This window comes from Procambarus clarkii, chromosome 20, assembly GCF_040958095.1.
Source record: "Procambarus clarkii isolate CNS0578487 chromosome 20, FALCON_Pclarkii_2.0, whole genome shotgun sequence".
Classification (NCBI taxonomy): domain Eukaryota; kingdom Metazoa; phylum Arthropoda; class Malacostraca; order Decapoda; family Cambaridae; genus Procambarus; species Procambarus clarkii.
Genome location: NC_091169.1, coordinates 13,568,768 through 13,586,922, shown reverse-complemented (window position 1 = coordinate 13,586,922; position 18,155 = coordinate 13,568,768). Strand labels below are relative to the sequence as shown.

Genomic DNA, 18,155 nt, shown 5'->3' with positions numbered 1-18,155 from the left:
TGCATGGACGGATAATCTGATCAAGATTCTAAAGAAAGTTGACTTGAAACGGACCATTAAAAAACAAGGGAGAAGATAGATCATATCAACACTTTCGGCAGCCACCTCCATGGAAATAATCGAGTCTAAAGATTATCACTGAAGGATTACCAGTGAAAAATCAGCATGTGACTCGCAATGGCTCAAAGCAGTCATAGAACAACAAATGGAAACCATCTCAAGACCTACAACGACTCACATCTTCACAGACGGATCAGTTGATCGAGAAAGAGGTTCTGCTGGGGCAGCAGTTTACACTAACAACCATGAAGCTTACTGGAGCATGAATAGTGGGTGCTCAACATTGCAAACAGAATTATATGCCAAGAAGGAGGCCTTAAATTATGCAATTGAGAATAATTTAAGTGATGTCATCATTCATACCGATTATAAATCTCCGCTCCAGCCTCCTGACTGTTATCCAGTCAGCACAAATATAATGTACATATCTTCACAGAAATCCTACATATAGGAAAGTAAGCACACAATCTAGGGCTGTCAATCACCCTAAATTGAATATCAAGTCACATTGGCATAGAGGGTAATGAATACGCAGACTCACTAGCAAAAACTGTCACTGCTCTACCTGTTGTACAGGTTAAAATATCTCCACGTTTTTCACAGATTAAAGAGCAAATCAAGAAGAATATACTCCAAACTATCAAACGTCGCCACAGAGCTAAAGCAGCAGAAGGAAGATCCACTGCTATGTGGTACGAACAAGCCATTGGGTACTGCACTTTCAAGCCTGGCAAAAAGATATCCAGAGGCATTGCAGTAGCCATACACAGACTCAGACTTGGTTACAAGTGCGGCTGGGCGGTAATAAACCCAATAGTTAAAGAGTGTCATATCTGTGGAACAGAAGCAGAGGCGCCATTATTGCACTACTTACTGGAATGTGAAGCTACTGAAGCCCTGCGCATCAAACTCAACATTCATCCAATGACAGCAGCTGTATTAAATGCAAATTCCGCAGCGACTACAATGATTAGAAAAGCAGTTGAAGAATGGGACACACTAGTGAACACTGTGCATCTATTTCCGCCACAAAGATAATGTTATTAAAACAAGACTAAAGCCACTGCGCTAAAACAGAAGCGAAAAAGAAACGAGAGAAAAGAAGGAAACCCCACCTCCAATTAAAACTGTGACCCAAATATCACAGTAAAATGGTTATCGCTGAAAAACCGAACTCAATTACGAGCTCACTATAGCCCGTGCTACATGGACATTTCGTTCTCAGTAGCTAAATCTAAAAACAAAATCATCAACGGATAGCAAGCAGTCTTATTAGACGTTGACATGTAAGTCTCGTCCTGATAACACACTCAGACCTTGACAATGGGCTCAAGAGAGTCCGAAAGACTTGGTGTTAATTCCTTACATAAATTTCACAAATACACAAGTGTAGGTTTTTATCCTATGTTATTATGTCTGTGAGAAGACATTACTATTACTTAATAGGTATAATATTCATGCATAATTCTGTCCTGCAATGTAGCGCGGGAGAAAAGCTTACTCCAGGGAGAGGTTTTCACTTAGAGAAATTATTTAACTTATAGTTGTGGGTCTTGAGCCTGCGTGTCCAACACTGCGCACAATGAATATTTGATGGCGTCTCCAGCGGGCCCAGGCCAGGTCCCAGGGCTCGAGCCAGGTCCCAGGGCCCAGGCCAGGTCCCAGGGCAGGTCCCAGGCCAGGTCCCCGGGTGGGTCCCAGGACCCCGGGCAGGTCCCAGGACCCGGGCCAGGTCCCATGGCAGGTCCCATGGCAGGTCCCAGGACCCGGGCCAAGCCTCTTGGGCCTGGGGAAGATTAACGCCCCGACGCCGCCGCTAACATCGTTAAGCCACCTTTGCTTTGTGTAAAATGTGCAGCTGCGCCAGTTATCTTAAACTCCCAGAAGTATACTTTAAACATTTACTTGTGAGGAAGACGTCCCACTTTTTGGATATATTTTGTATTTTTGAGTCACACGAAAATAAACCCGAGATTTTTAGCTACACTCTAAATTTTAGTTGAAAAAACACCAACCCTTCAGTCAGGGATGGACAAGAGAGGCCTCCAGTGTACACTGGTCTGAGGAGCCTCCAGTGTACACTGGTCTGAGGAGTCTCCAGTGTACACTGGTCTGAGGAGCCTCCAGTGTACACTGGTCTGAGGAGTCTCCAGTGTACACTGGTCTGAGGAGCCTCTAGTGTACACTGGTCTGAGGAGTCTCCAGTGTACACTGGTCTGAGGAGCCTCCAGTGTACACTGGTCTGAGGAGCCACCAGTGTACACTGGTCTGAGGAGCCTACAGTGTACACTGGTCTGAGGAGTCTCCAGTGTACACTGGTCTGAGAAGCCTCCAGTGTACACTGGTCTGAGGAGCCACCAGTGTACACTGGTCTGAGGAGCCTCCAGTGTACACTGGTCTGAGGAGCCTCCAGTGTACACTGGTCTGAGAAGCCTCCAGTGTACACTGGTCTGAGGAGCCACCAGTGTACACTGGTCTGAGGAGCCTCCAGTGTACACTGGTCTGAGGAGCCACCAGTGTACACTGGTCTGAGGAGCCTCCAGTGTACACTGGTCTGAGGAGCCTCCAGTGTACACTGGTCTGAGGAGCCTCCAGTGTACATTGGTCTGAGGAGCCTCCAGTGTACACTGGTCTGAGGAGCCTCCAGTGTACATTGGTCTGAGGAGCCTCCAGTGTACACTGGTCTGAGGAGCCTCCAGTGTACATTGGTCTGAGGAGCCTCCAGTGTACACTGGTCTGAGGAGCCTCCAGTGTACACTGGTCTGAGAAGCCTCCAGTGTACACTGGTCTGAGGAGCCTCCAGTGTACATTGGTCTGAGGAGCCTCCAGTGTACACTGGTCTGAGGAGCCTCCAGTGTACATTGGTCTGAGGAGCCTCCAGTGTACACTGGTCTGAGGAGCCACCAGTGTACACTGGTCTGTGGAGCCTCCAGTGTACATTGGTCTGAGGAGCCTCCAGTGTACATTGGTCTGAGGAGCCTCCAGTGTACACTAGTCTGAGGAGCCTCCAGTGTACATTGGTCTGAGGAGCCTCCAGTGTACACTGGTCTGAGGAGCCTCCAGTGTACATTGGTCTCAGGAGCCTCCAGTGTACACTGGTCTGAGGAGCCTCCAGTGTACATTGGTCTGAGGAGCCTCCAGTGTACACTGGTCTGAGGAGCCTCCAGTGTACATTGGTCTGAGGAGCCTCCAGTGTACACTAGTCTGAGGAGCCACCAGTGTACACTGGTCTGAGGAGCCTCCAGTGTACACTGGTCTGAGGAGCCTCCAGTGTACATTGGTCTGAGGAGCCTTCAGTGTACACTGGTCTGAGGAGCCTCCAGTGTACATTGGTCTGAGGAGCCTCCAGTGTACACTGGTCTGAGGAGCCACCAGTGTACACTGGTCTGAGGAGCCTCCAGTGTACACTGGTCTGAGGAGCCTCCAGTGTACACTGGTCTGAGGAGCCTCCAGTGTACATTGGTCTGAGGAGCCTCCAGTGAACACTGGTCTGAGGAGCCACCAGTGAACACTGGTCTGAGGAGCCTCCAGTGTACATTGGTCTGAGGAGCCTCCAGTGTACACTGGTCTGAGGAGCCTCCAGTGTACATTGGTCTGAGGAGCCTCCAGTGTACACTGGTCTAAGGAGCCACCAGTGTACATTGGTCTGAGGAGCCTCCAGTGTACACTGGTCTGAGGAGCCTCCAGTGTACACTGGTCTGAGGAGCCACCAGTGTACACTGGTCTAAGGAGCCTCCAGTGTACACAGGTCTGAGGATCCTCCAGTGTACACAGGTCTGAGGAGCCACCAGTGTACACTGGTCTGAGGAGCCTCCAGTGTACACTGGTCTGAGGAGTCTCCAGTGTACACTGGTCTGAGGAGCCTCCAGTGTACACTGGTCTGAGGAGCCTCCAGTGTACACTGGTCTGAGGAGCCTCCAGTGTACACTGGTCTGAGGAGCCACCAGTGTACACTGGTCTGAGGAGCCTCCAGTGTACACTGGTCTGAGGAGCCACCAATGTACATTGGTCTGAGGAGCCTCCAGTGTACACTGGTCTGAGGAGTCACCAGTGTACACTGGTCCGAGGAGCCTCCAGTGTACACTGGTCCGAGGAGCCTCCATTGTACACTGGTCTGAGGAGCCTCCAGTGTACACTGGTCCGAGGAGCCTCCATTGCACACTGGTCTGAGGAGCCTCCAGTGTACACTGGTCCGAGGAGCCTCCAGTGTATACTGGTTCGAGGAGCCTCCAGTATACACGGGTCCGAGGAGCCTCCAGTGTACACTGGTCTGAGGAGCCTCCAGTGTTCACTGGTCCGAGGAGCCTCCAGTGAACACTGGTCCGAGGAGCCTCCAGTGTACACTGGTCCGAGGAGCCTCCAGTGTACACTGGTCCGAGGAGCCTCCAGTGTACACTGGTCTGAGGAGCCTCCAGTGTACACTGGTCCGAGGAGCCTCCAGTGTACACTGGTCTGAGGAGCCTCCAGTGTACACTGGTCCGAGGAGCCTCCATTTGTACACTGGTCTGAGGAGCCTCCAGTGTACACTGGTCCGAGGAGCCTCCAGTGTACACTGGTCCGAGGAGCCTCCAGTGTATACTGGTTCGAGGAGCCTCCAGTATACACGGGTCCGAGGAGCCTCCAGTGTACACTGGTCTGAGGAGCCTCCAGTGTTCACTGGTCCGAGGAGCCTCCAGTGTACACTGGTCCGAGGAGCCTCCAGTGTACACTGGTCTGAGGAGCCTCCAGTGTTCACTGGTCCGAGGAGCCTCCAGTGTACACTGGTCCGAGGAGCCTCCAGTGTACACTGGTCTGAGGAGCCTCCAGTGTACACTGGTCCGAGGAGCCTCCAGTGTACACTGGTCTGAGGAGCCTCCAGTGTACACTGGTCCGAGGAGCCTCCAGTGTACACTGGTCCGAGGAGCCTCCAGTGTACACTGGTCCGAGGAGCCTCCAGTGTACACTGGTCCGAGGAGCCTCCAGTGTACACCGGTCTGAGGAGTCTCCAGTGTACACCGGTCTGAGGAGCCTCCAGTGTACACTGGTCCGAGGAGCCTCCAGTGTACACTGGTCCGAGGAGCCTCCAGTGTACACTGGTCTGAGGAGCCTCCAGTGTACACCGGTCTGAGGAGTCTCCAGTGTACACTGGTCTGAGGAGCCTCCAGTGTACACTGGTTCGAGGAGCCTCCAGTGTACACGGAAGTAGTGTAAACCAGGACAACTCGCTGCAATTTTGCTTTTTCTGACTGCAGTGAGTTGGCCCAATGTTTTTTCGTTACCCCGGTGAGATTCAACTGCAGCGAGTTGTCCCCATGTTTTCTCGTTACCCCATTGACCTTTGCACAGACATTGCTAATGGACAATGACGTCACCAGCTAGCGGCTCAGCGTTCCTGCACAGGCACCTTCAAGGGGGTTGTTTTTTTTATATTTTTTTTAGTTTAGTTCATTTATTATGCACCCCATACCCATCTTGTGGGCGGTAGTGGAAAGGGTTACAGAGGCACATAATGGGCTCAGGGACTGAACCCCACAATTCATTTAGCTAAGCAAGTTACAATCTTGATAGCTAGTTACAAAATTCAATATAAGTCGTCACATCAACAATGGGTTCGAGATCGACCTCAAGTACAGGTTCTAAATTAAGCAACTAGGGGATTGAAAAGATAATCAAGGAGATTAAAAAGCCGGTCTGTGAGTCGTGTGTTTTGCGCTACAACAGTGGCCCTGAAACCTAATGTATAATACCATCAGCCCTAGTCTATTTAAAAGTTCCTATTTACTTCCAACTATCGTCCATTGTAAAAGGGGAAGCAACACAGAGCATGAATCTCAGCGTTCTCCCCTTGTTACCGAACTAGTATTTTCCTGGATTTTTTCCTAAATTTTAAACTTATCCAATTTATCCCAATTGTTTCGTGTTCTGTCTCATGTTTATAGTATTAATAACCTATTAATATCCCCCGTTGTCCTGTCCATTCATTCACCCCTCTATCATGTCACCTCTATTTCCTCGCCTTTCTAGATAATGTAATTTAAGCTTTGTCAATCTTTCTTCGGGGATTGCTTATCGAGCATTGGGCAAAATAAAAATGAAAACCCACTATCATCCATTTGAATGAAAACAGTCCCCATGCCAGGCATGGTGACTTCAATGCAATTTCAGTACTAATCCAATATTGCAGCATAAACTAACAGTCCCCTGCTAGGCATGGTGACTGTAATGCGATTTCTGTAGTAATCCAAATATTGCTGCATAAACGCATAAGTGTATATGCACGGGCATAAATATATATGCGCATCTCACATTCGCTCAAAAAACATGCCTCCCACACCTTGCTGTAACATATAACAAATCAAAAATACTCATTCAGTAAAAGCAAGCCTCTTATGTTTTGAAATAAGGCCTTCTGCAATTACCTTCTTTTCTGACGACATCATCCCAAATACAGTGTGAGGCGCCAACGTGCTAAATGCGGACCCTAGGAGGTTCACACACACACACACACACACGGGAGACATCTCCCGTCACGCAGGGTGCAGTCGCACCTCCACAGATCTCCAGTATCAGCTCTTGATACTGGTAATGGCTCAAAAGGGCCACCACTTACGGGCTATTCATGCCCGTGCCACCTTTTGGGTGGCTTAATCTTTATCAATCATCAATCAATCGGTTCACACATAAGTGTGAACTCTTAATCAGGCTTAATACCTCAACTGTACTCTGTGCTTCACCAGAGTCGATATTCAGCTGCATTGGCTCGTATTTTCGCTCATTGCTCCTATTTTCTGATATTTATTAACCCGATCAAACCATCCTAATCTAACTTATTATATATAACAAACAAATACATTCTACAGACCAGTTGTTGTTGTTGTTGTTTATCGACGTCGCGAAAAGCGAACTCATGTATAGGGATAAGGTATTGTTGGCCATTAGCATACAAATGTCAAGGTATCACAGCACCTGACTGGTCAACTATGTGTGACGTCACCAGATAACCAATGCGACCTTTGGCGTCCTACTGGCATGTGTATTTAATGTTATTATTCAAAAATTAGTAGACTATCCATCCCCACCTAACCTAATCAAAGGATTAAGAATATGCATTTTAGTCATCCGCAACTATAACCATTCATTATGCAGTGTTAAGTTCAAATAGATGCCCAAATGTTGTACTGCAATTTAAGCAGAATCGTACATCTGGCAGCATAGCAGGTGAGCTGAACATAAGAATAAAGGTAACTGCAGAGGTCCTATTGGCCCATACGAGGCAGCTCCCATATATTTCCACCCAATCTCATTCATATACCCTATGCTTAAAACAACCAAGGGATCCCACTTAAAGTATTAGTTTGCAATAATAGTTTTAATAAATAACTCTTATTCTAGTTTTATACACAACAACAATTATGAAACCCTATAGCTAGATATTCTACTATAATCCACACGTAGTTACCACACATCTGGCAGCAAAGCGGACTAATAGCTTTGTTTATAGGCTAGTCAACTGTCCTCACATCCATCAAATAGCTATCCAAATGTCGCACCTCAATTCATCCATCTAGCAACTCAGCTGGATGCTAGCCACTATATTCATAGGCTAATCATTTCTACACCTCAAAAAAATCCTACTCTTGCTACGCAAATCAGCTAACTTGTTTCTAAACCAACACTCGCAAATACAATCATATTTACCTACACATACTCAACATCCCATACATTCATAGAGAATAGCCAAGTTTTTTGCCCCATTTCCCCCATTAATCAGATGTAATTTATGCCATACACAGAAAATACAGCATTTACACACCAAATATGTCATTTATGCACAAAATATATTATTTACACTCAAAATATACCATCACACAAAAAAATATGACATTTACATACAAAATATGTCAGTTGCACACAAAAATATAACATTTACACAATATTGCATGTATGCTCAGAGTATGACATTTACACAAAGTATGGTATTTGCACAAATATTTCAAAACGCTTATGCATTTAGACAATCAAAAATGCACTTTCACTAAAATTACACAATTTCATATACATAATTTTCACAAAATACCCATACATTGTCTCATAAACCAAAATACACTTACACCATTATGATCTATTTTTTCAGATTACAGAGCTTACACAAAATACAGAATTTGCACACAAAAATACAGTTGCACCAGTTCCACTTCAACAAATTAAAAACACAGCTTGCATAAATGCACTATTAGCACAAAAAATTATTATAAAACATGGACAGTGCCTGCATGTGCAGGAACGCTGAGCCGCTAGCTGGTGACGTCATTATCCATTAGCTATGTCTGTGCAAGGGTCAATGGGGTAACGAAAAAACATGGGGACAACTCGCTGCAGTTGAATCTCACCGGGGTAACGAAAAAACATGGGGACAACTCGCTGCAGTTGAATCTCACCGGGGTAACGAAAAAACATGGGGCCATCTCGCTGCAGTCGGAAAAAGCAAAATTGCAGTGAGTTGTCCTGGTTTACACTACTCACGGGTCCGAGGAGTCTCCAGTGTACACTGGTCCGAGGAGTCTCCAGTGTACACTGGTCCGAGGAGCCTTCAGTGTACACTGGTCTGAGGAGCCACCAGTGTACACTGGTCCGAGGAGCCTCCAGTGTACACTGGTCTGAGGAGCATCCAGTGTACACTGGTCTGAGGAGCCTCCAGTGTACACTGGTCTGAGGAGCCTCCAGTGCACACTGGTCTGAGGAGCCTCCAGTGTACACTGGTCTGAGGAGCCTCCAGTGTACACTGGTCCGAGGAGCCTCCAGTGTACACTGGTCTGAGGAGCCTCCAATGTATGACAGTGTATTATCACCTAGAAAGATAATATCAGGTATTGTCTTTTATCTCAGGAATATCAAGGGTATTCTCTATTTTGTTTATCTGGAAATTCCTCAGCCGTTGCATCTGGCGGTTTGTATATTAGAATAATAACAAAGTTTATTCTCTATCTTTGTCAGAAAATCCAACACCATATAATAATATTACATGTAATATGCAGATAATATTGCTGCTGTTGTATACACAAGTTACCCTTAGAAAATGTAGCTTGTAGTGGAATTTTCCATCAATAGAAAACGGGATATCATTTCCACATAGTACTATAAATGCACCAGCTGTTCTGTTGGGAATTATTCTTAAATACATAGTCTTTGGACTTTTAATATCATAAAAACTTCTCATTTGAATTAACTTAATTATTAGTATCAAAATAAAGTAAATTTGACCCTTCTATCACTTATTGACATTGGACAAGGAGAGCCAAGGCATCAGTGGTGAGGAAGGTCAGCCATTGTTTGTTTGTTAAGACCAGAGGCACAGGGGAGTAAATTCAGCTCCTATAATTTCTCTTGGACGAAGTGTTATGGAGATCAAAGTGTTCTAACATCATCAACACACTGTCAACATAAACAAGGGAAGTGTCCTACCAAAACCCGTTTATCTAATCGTTTCTGGCTAGTAAATGTTAGGTAGATAAGAACGAACCGGTTAGGATGCGAACAGCCCCTTAATAAAGGTAATTAAGCCTTGGTCTTTATTATTTAATATACAGTGTTTTCTCTGATATAGCTGTCATATATTAGGATTCCGGCTTACAGCTAGCACCCTTTGACAGGAACAAGAAGAGGAAGCAAGATAATCTTGGTACATCAGTTACCAGGGTGATGGAAGCTAGCCTCACACGAGGATAATTTGGTGTCTACATCCTAGTTACATCTGGTGGACTAAGCCTGCTGTACAATAAGATAAGGCACCTCCAATTTATTTACTAATATATGTAGTTTAATACTGTAGTTTGATTGGCTGCATATATATAAATTTAATATAAACCCCCCCCCCTAATGTGTAAGGATCGATTTGTGAGATTATTGCAGAAATACATTTCACTTAACATCATATCAATTGCCATCGAAATATATAAATTAATGTAAATATAAATTCTATATAAATTCATATAAATTAAATAAATATAAATCTCACAGATCGGTTCCCACATTATATGGTCCTTTGAACCGGATGACGGATTATTTGGTCATCTTTGTACCGGATGAACCAGTTAACCAGTGGATTCATTAAATATACTGGTACTCGTGTGATTTATACAAATAACAATACAAAGCCAGTCAAAGACCGGCAGCGTAGCCTCGAGCAAGCTCACGAGCCCCTCAGCTCAGTCCAGCCTCATCAGCGGTTTCATGGTCACCCACCGATTTGGTGGCATGTTATTTCTGTGAAGTGACAGCGCTTATATGTAAGCCGATCAAATTAGTGGCTGTGTCCTCGCAAGATTACTCACGAGTTTTGTGGTGTTAATTTTGCAAGAGATTATCCACGAATTTTGTGGTGTTAATTTCGCGAGGTCACTAATATTATTTAATACTTCTAGATAATATTAGAAGTTTCATAGAGGCTACTAAGAGGCTATCATCAATAATTCTGTATATTATTTCTCCAAAATAGGGAATTATTTAATATATATCTTGCACTAGTTTCACAATACAATATTTACCAATTGCCAACCCGCAACAGGGTAGGATATAACCTAGTCCCCCTATTAACATTGACTAGTTGAACTATTTATTGTTCATACTAGTCCCATTTATTACCAGAGTCTAGTTGTACTATATTGAACAACCTAGCACCATTATTGAATGGTGCAGACCCTATTTTGGGTGTAATTTTTACCAGCTTGAGTTGTGTATATATAATAATTTACTTATGATCATTACACCTTTGAGTGATTAATTAGTGTCTATACCATCCTAGGGTGATAATTGAGGAGCTAACCTAAAGGTTATTGATGGAACCAATCGTATTGGCGTATGCCTTTCCATTGGAGACTTTCAGCACCGTGGAGAGGGGGGACCTGCTGCCTGGGTAACAGCTTCTCCCCTGAATCAACCTACCCTGGCTTTGCGCCCTCGTGAGGCCACTCCAAACTGACAACCAGAGCACAACTCCATAGTCTCCTGAGACTGATGGATGCCTACTACTACTAACCTAAAGGTACTTCCAGTGACACTAGTTTATCACTCAAATCATTAGTGTGTGTGATTATATATATATATATATATATATATATATATATATATATATATATATATATATATATATATATATATATATATATAACCTCTAGAAGAGGTAGGATTATAGCCTAGTGATTGCAGAATTTTACCCTAGGCTACCATCAGTACTTGTTCAGCATTATGAGCAACCCAAGTACAAGCCTCACAAGGCTTAACCAACTAGCCAGTATGGATACTGCAGAAAGAATGAAAAGAACCCTTGCAGGTCTTAAAGGCCACTTAACAAGACAGATCAAGAAACGTGAGGATTTGTCACAACAATCTCCAATTGATTATGCTGACCTGGAAAGCTATTATCAAGCAGCTGCAGGTAAATTTGAGCAAATCAAATGCCAAATATCAACATATGTGGCTGAACTTGCCAACACCAATTTATCAGAAACAGAAATAAACGACATTATGGTTGATCTAGCAAGTTATGAAGATCACACTCAGGCCACGTTACAGCCTTACGTCAAATTAATTGCCCAGAACAAGGCAACAACAACAACAGTTGCATCTAATACAAGTCAAGCAGAAGCTCGACTCCCTCCAATTAATTTACCCGCTTTCTCGGGAAAAGACGAGGAAGATTGGGACGAATTTTGGAACAAATTCGTTGACCGTATGGACTCAAAACAATCTTTACCCAAGAGTAGTAAATTCTCTTATCTTCAAGGCCAATTATCAGGTGAGGCTAAAACAGTAGTATCCCATCTGAGATTAACTAATGATGGCTATGATCTGGCAGTACAACTCCTCAAGGATAATTATGCTGATCCAGAAGTAAAAACATCACATTTAGTTCATGAGCTGTTGCATTTACCCCCACCGGAGGCTTCCGCTGATTCACTCCAAGTCTTCAAGCTGGAGGTAGAATCAATGATCAAGGCCCTCAGCCTGACAGCCAATACAAACGGGGCTGAGTGGATCTTGAAAATAATTGTCTAGGAGAAAATACCTGGGGACGTATTGAGACAAATGAGTGCTCATTACAATAAAAGTATCTTATCCATGAATTAAATATCTGAGGGTTTACGTTCTGTAATTCATCAATTACGAACACATGACAAATTAAAACCACTAAGTAAACCTTCAGAAACCAATAATAGTAAACCACAGAGTGCCAAAGGTACTCCAAATCAACCTAAACAATATAATTCAACACCAAAGTGGAACAGTGGCAGAGTGGGCATATATGCAGTGGGACCCTCCAAGCCTATAGTTACTGTGTCACCCAAGAACGTGACTCCAAAGGGTACTGGAAGCTATGGAACATGTTTGTTCTGCAATAAGAAACATTCAATGTACCACTGCCCTAATTTTCCTGATAGTGACGCCCGTGTTGAGCGATTCAAAGAGTTGTAACATTGCACGAGGTGCCTCAGGAAACATAACATTAACGACTGTGACACCCAATTACACACCTGTAATAGGTGTAACAAGGGTCAGCACCATGCAGCATTGTATGGAGATACCAAACAACGTCTCCAAACCCCAAGGTGGAAGATAGCATTCCCACCACAGTACAGTACTGCAAGGTGCCACAAACGACTGTCCAATCGGGAAAGTCTAAAGGTAATACTACTTTGCCTTCTGCCCAAATTACCATCCTGAATAAGATGGCCAAGGTCCATACCCGTGGGTTGTTTGACCAAGGGTCCCAGAGAACATATGTCACTAAAAGGTTGGCAGATGAACTACAATTAAGGCCTGTAGCCCAGACGACAATCAATATCTCAGGGTTTCTAACTAATACAGGACCTCAAGTCTACCAGGTGGTACAACCATCAGTACGTTTAGGCAGGTACGTCTGTCAAGTACAAGCCATTGTGGTGGACAAAATACCACCAGACCTACAAGTACAAGGTCTGAGGGCAACAGCCAAATTCCTGAGAAATAGAGGAATACAATTGGCAGATAATATTAAGTCTGATCACCTCACCGACTTCGGTATCCTAGTAGGTACAGGTACTACCATCGATTCATTGGTTGCCCTACTAAATATCAGGGCATAACCATGCTAAATTCTGCAGGAGGTAAATTACTTTCAGGCCCAGTATTAAGCCTGAGGAGACCTATGCCTGCAGATGAACAATACCAGTAGAAATCTAAATTTGTCAGCTGATTATATTTCTCCAGTAGCATTATACTAAGGAGATTACAGCTGACTATAGCAACAGAGGTTGATGTTAATATCATCATTTAAAGCTGAAGATGAGTTCATGAGGCCTCAGTGGCAAATCAGTGAACAGTAGCCTAAACAGCTACAAGTCACTGCGACCAATGTCACTGAACCCACTGCAGTCTCAGAACCATACTTGACTGTAATGATGGGCTATTCAATCCTCTGAATCAATTAACTAAATTAAACCCCAATGAATCTGATGACTGATTTTGATACATTTATTATTTATTCAAGATGTATTCCATGGGCCTCAGTGTTTATATATCAGTGACCAGTTACCTGAACAAGCTTCAAGTTATATCTAATGTCACTGATCTCAATGCAGTCCCTGAATCATACTTGAAATTAGTACTTGATCACATTCAGTCTTCTGGGTTAAATAATGTGTATTTTGGCTATAATTTTAGCCTCTCAAAGAGTTAACAGGGAAATGAAATCGCATTAGACTTCTGACCCCTGCAATTCGAGTACGGGACATCCGTCCTGTACGAACAGACACACAAATGTCTTATTACTATCTTGAGGTTATCTTGAGATGATTTCGGGGCTTTAGTGTCCCTGCGGCCCGGTCCTCGACCAGGCCTCCACCCCCAGGAAGCAGCCAGTGACAGCTGACTAACACCCAGGTACCTATTTACTGCTAGGTAACAGGGGCATAGGGTGAAAGAAACTTGGCCCAGTTGTTTCTGCCTCGTGAGGGAATCGAACCCGCGCCGCAGAATTACGAGTCCTGCGCGCTATCCACCAGGCTACGAGGCCTCCTACTAACAACTAATATCAAATTCGAAGGAGGAGTATCGGTGTTCGTCTGTTCTAAATAGGAATTCGACCCGTGATCAGCCCCTCGGGGAATTATGTCGGAAAATCCGACACCATTTAATATTATTACATGCAATATGCAGATAATATTGCTGCTGTTGTATACACAAGTTACCCTTAGAAAATGTAGCTTGTAGTGGAGTTTTCTGTCAATAGAAAACGGGATATCATTGCCACATACTATAAATTCACCAGCTATTCTGTTGGGAATTATTCTTAAATACATAGTCTTTGGACTTTTAATATCATAAAAACATCTCATTTGAATTAACTTAATTATTAGTATCAAAATAAAGTAAATGTGACCCTTCTATCACTTATTGACAGTGGACAAGGAGAGCCAAGGCGTCAGTGGTGAGGAAAGTCAGCCATTGTTTGTTTGTTAAGACCAGAGGCACAGGGGAGTAAATTCAGCTCCTATAATTTCTCTTGGACGAAGTTTTATGGAGATCAAAGTGTTCTACCATCATCAACACGCTGTCAACATAAACAAGGGAAGTGTCCTACCGAAACCCGTTTATCTAATCATTTCTGGCCAGTTAATGTTAGGTAGATAAGGGCGAACCGGTTAGGATGCGAACAGCCTCTTAATAAAGGTAATTAAGCCTTGGTCTTTATTATTTAATATACAGTGTTTTCTCTGGTATAGCTGTCATATATTAGGATTCTGGCTTACAGCTAGCACCCTTTGACAGGAACAAGAAGAGGAAGGAAGATAATCTTGGTACATCAGTTACCAGGGTGATGGAAGCTAGCCTCACACGAGGATAATTTGGTGTCTACATCCTAGTTATATCTGGTGGACTAAGCCTGCTGTACAATAAGATAAGGCATCTCCAATTTATTTACTAATATATGTAGTTTAATACTGTAGTTTGATTGGCTGCATATATATAAATTTAATATAAACCCCCCCTCTAATGTGTAAGGATCGATTTGTGAGATTATTGCAGAAATACAGTCCACTTAATATCATACCAATTGCTATCGAAATATATAAATTAATGTAAATATAAATTCTATATAAATTCATATAAATTAAATAAATATAAATCTCACAGATCGGTTCCCACAATCTTTACTCCTAGTACTTCTACCACTTCATTTGTAGAGTTAAGGAGCTCCGAGCACACAAGTTCTTCTCTAATATACAGACCCACTCCTCCACGTGACCTATTGACCCTATCACATCCGAATAGATTATATTCTGATTTCCACATCTTATTGTCCAAGAGTTTAGCTGCCTGAGTTTCTCTGATAGCTCCAAAACCTGCATTTAATCTGTGAAGTCATTTGTGAACGGTTCTTTGTTGTTTGCTTTTGGTTTTTAGTCCTTGGCAGAGATGAATGAGGGAAGGAACGATGAGGCAAAGGTGGATAATCTAGCGCTTCTCAATAAATAAAATCATAAATAAATAAATAAATATATGTCGTACCTAGTAGCCAGAACGCACTTCTCGGCCTACTATGCAAGGCCCAATTTGCCTAATAGGCTGAGTGATTTTTTTTATTTTCAATAAATTGTGTCCAGTTGGTTTATTTTAAATATATTTATTATATTATATTAAGAACATAAATTATTGATTTAGTTATGTTAGTTTAGGTTAGGTTAAGATAGGTTAGGTTAGGTTAGGTATTGTTGGTTAGGTTCGGTCATATATCTTCGTTAGTTGTAACTCGATTTAAAAAAGAATAACTCATACATAATGAAATAGATAGCTTTATCATTTCATACAAAAAAATTGAAACTTATTGAAATTCAGGAAAAGTTGGCTTATTAGGCAAATCTGGCCTAATTTTATATGTATATATATAACTGAAAACTCACACCCCAGAAGTGACTCGAACCCATACTCCCAGAAGCAACGCAACTGGTATGTACAAGACGCCTTAATCCACTTGACCATCACGACCGGACATAATGAGGTGATAGCCGAGGCTATTTGAACCACCCCACCGCCGGCACTCGGATAGTAATCTTGGGCATAGCATTTTACCAAATCACCTCATTCTTTGGGGCACACGTGAGGAACACAAATGCGAACAAGCCTGAATGGTCCTCAGGACAATATGCAACTGAAAACTCACACCCCAGAAGTGACTCGAACCCATACTCCCAGAAGTCTTGTACATACCAGTTGCGTTGCTTCTGGGAGTATGGGTTCGAGTCACTTCTGGGGTGTGAGTTTTCAGTTGCATATTGTCCTGGGGACCTTTCAGGCTTGTTCGCATGTATATATATATATATATATATATATATATATATATATATATATATATATATATATATATATATATATATATATATATATATGTCGTACCTAGTAGCCAGAACGCACTTCTCGGCCTACTATGCAAGGCCCGATTTGCCTAATAAGCCAAGTTTTCCTTAAATTAATATATTTTCTCTAATTTTTTTCTTATGAATTGATAAAACTACCCATTTCATTACGTATGAGGTCAATTTTTTTTATTGGAGTTAAAATTAATGTAGATATATGACCAAACCTAACCAACCCTACCTAACCTAACCTAACCTATCCTTATAGATTAGGTTAGGTTAGGTACATGAAAAAGTTAGGTTAGGTTAGGTTAGGTAGGTTAGGTAGTCGAAAAACAATTAATTCATGAAAACTTGGCTTATTAGGCAAATTGGGCCTTGCATAGTAGGCTGAGAAGTGCGTTCTGGCTACTAGGTACGACATATATATATATATATATATATATATATATATATATATATATATATATATATATATATATATATATATATATATATATATATATATATATATATATATATATATATATATATATATATATAGTAATTATCAAAAGAAGGCACCAAACCGGGAAGGCTATGTAGCACCATCAAATGTGCGGAATAATCAGAGGGCGCTAAATATCACCAAGGATGCCAATACGAGAACAAAAACGCATAAGGTGAACGATATCAAAAGAATCTGTCACCAAGAATTCTATTGAGGGACAGTTGACCGCGAGGGACGGTCGGAAAGCAAGACACACGCTCGTCCTGGAAGTCAGGACATTCAAGAAGGACATGCACGACCGTAAGAGGGACAATGCAATTGGGACAATAAGGAGCAGGGCGGCGCTCCATCAAGTGACCATGGGTTAAGCGAGTATGATACAGTTCACTAGCAATTAAAGTCTGAACAATTAACTTCTCATTAACTTCTCCACATAAGTCCACACAGTGAACCAAGGCGTCCATTAAGGCCACTCTGCCTTGTATGTTGGTCCGGTCAGCGCCTGGTGTCTCCCTGACAACCACCATTCCATTTATCACTGAGTCGAAACATTTGGGCACTTTAACATCCAGCTTTGCTAGATTCTAGTCAATGATGTCATACTAGAAGTCTTTCTCTCACAGTTAGTTTGGCCATGGAAGGAAGGAGGGAATTATCAGGGGAAAGGGCCAAGTCATTTCGACTATATAGCTCTGGGAAGGGATCAGGATAAGGATTTGGGATGGGACGGGGAAAAGGAATTGTGTCCAACCATTTGGACGGTCGGGGATTGAACGCCGACCTGCATTAAACGAGATCGTCACTCTACCCTCCAGCCCAAGTGGTTGGACTGTGGAATTACAGGTTTAGTTTGCTTTGATAATGGTATTACAGATTTTGCCGGGATTGCAACCATGTCCCCAGACTTTGTAAGCTTGTTATCATATTATGAAAAAGATAAATCCTTGTCTTTAATAAACATAAACTTAATAAACTCGTGGAGTACACAATACTCTCAGCATAGCTTCATCAGTATGATTCATTCATAACGACAAATGAAGGTTAAGAGGACCAAAAGCCTCATTGACGTCAACCATCCTCTAATCCATAGGCATCAGGATCAAAGATTATCTCCAAGTAATTTATCCAGACACAGATTAAGGTGAAAATTTATGCAAATGCATTCCAAAAATGTCAGGTGCTGCATAGTAATCTTTGCCATACACAAACACTGATGTATAAGGTGGTACTGCCTG

General features: G+C 42.7%; 1 protein-coding gene across 1 annotated transcript in view; it reads right to left on the bottom strand.

Moving 5' to 3' along the window:
• Positions 1-18,155, bottom strand: part of LOC138366709 (neural cell adhesion molecule 1-like) — a 1,471,037-nt gene that overhangs the window by 1,120,824 nt on the left and 332,058 nt on the right. The gene's annotated exons all lie outside the window — the stretch shown is intronic.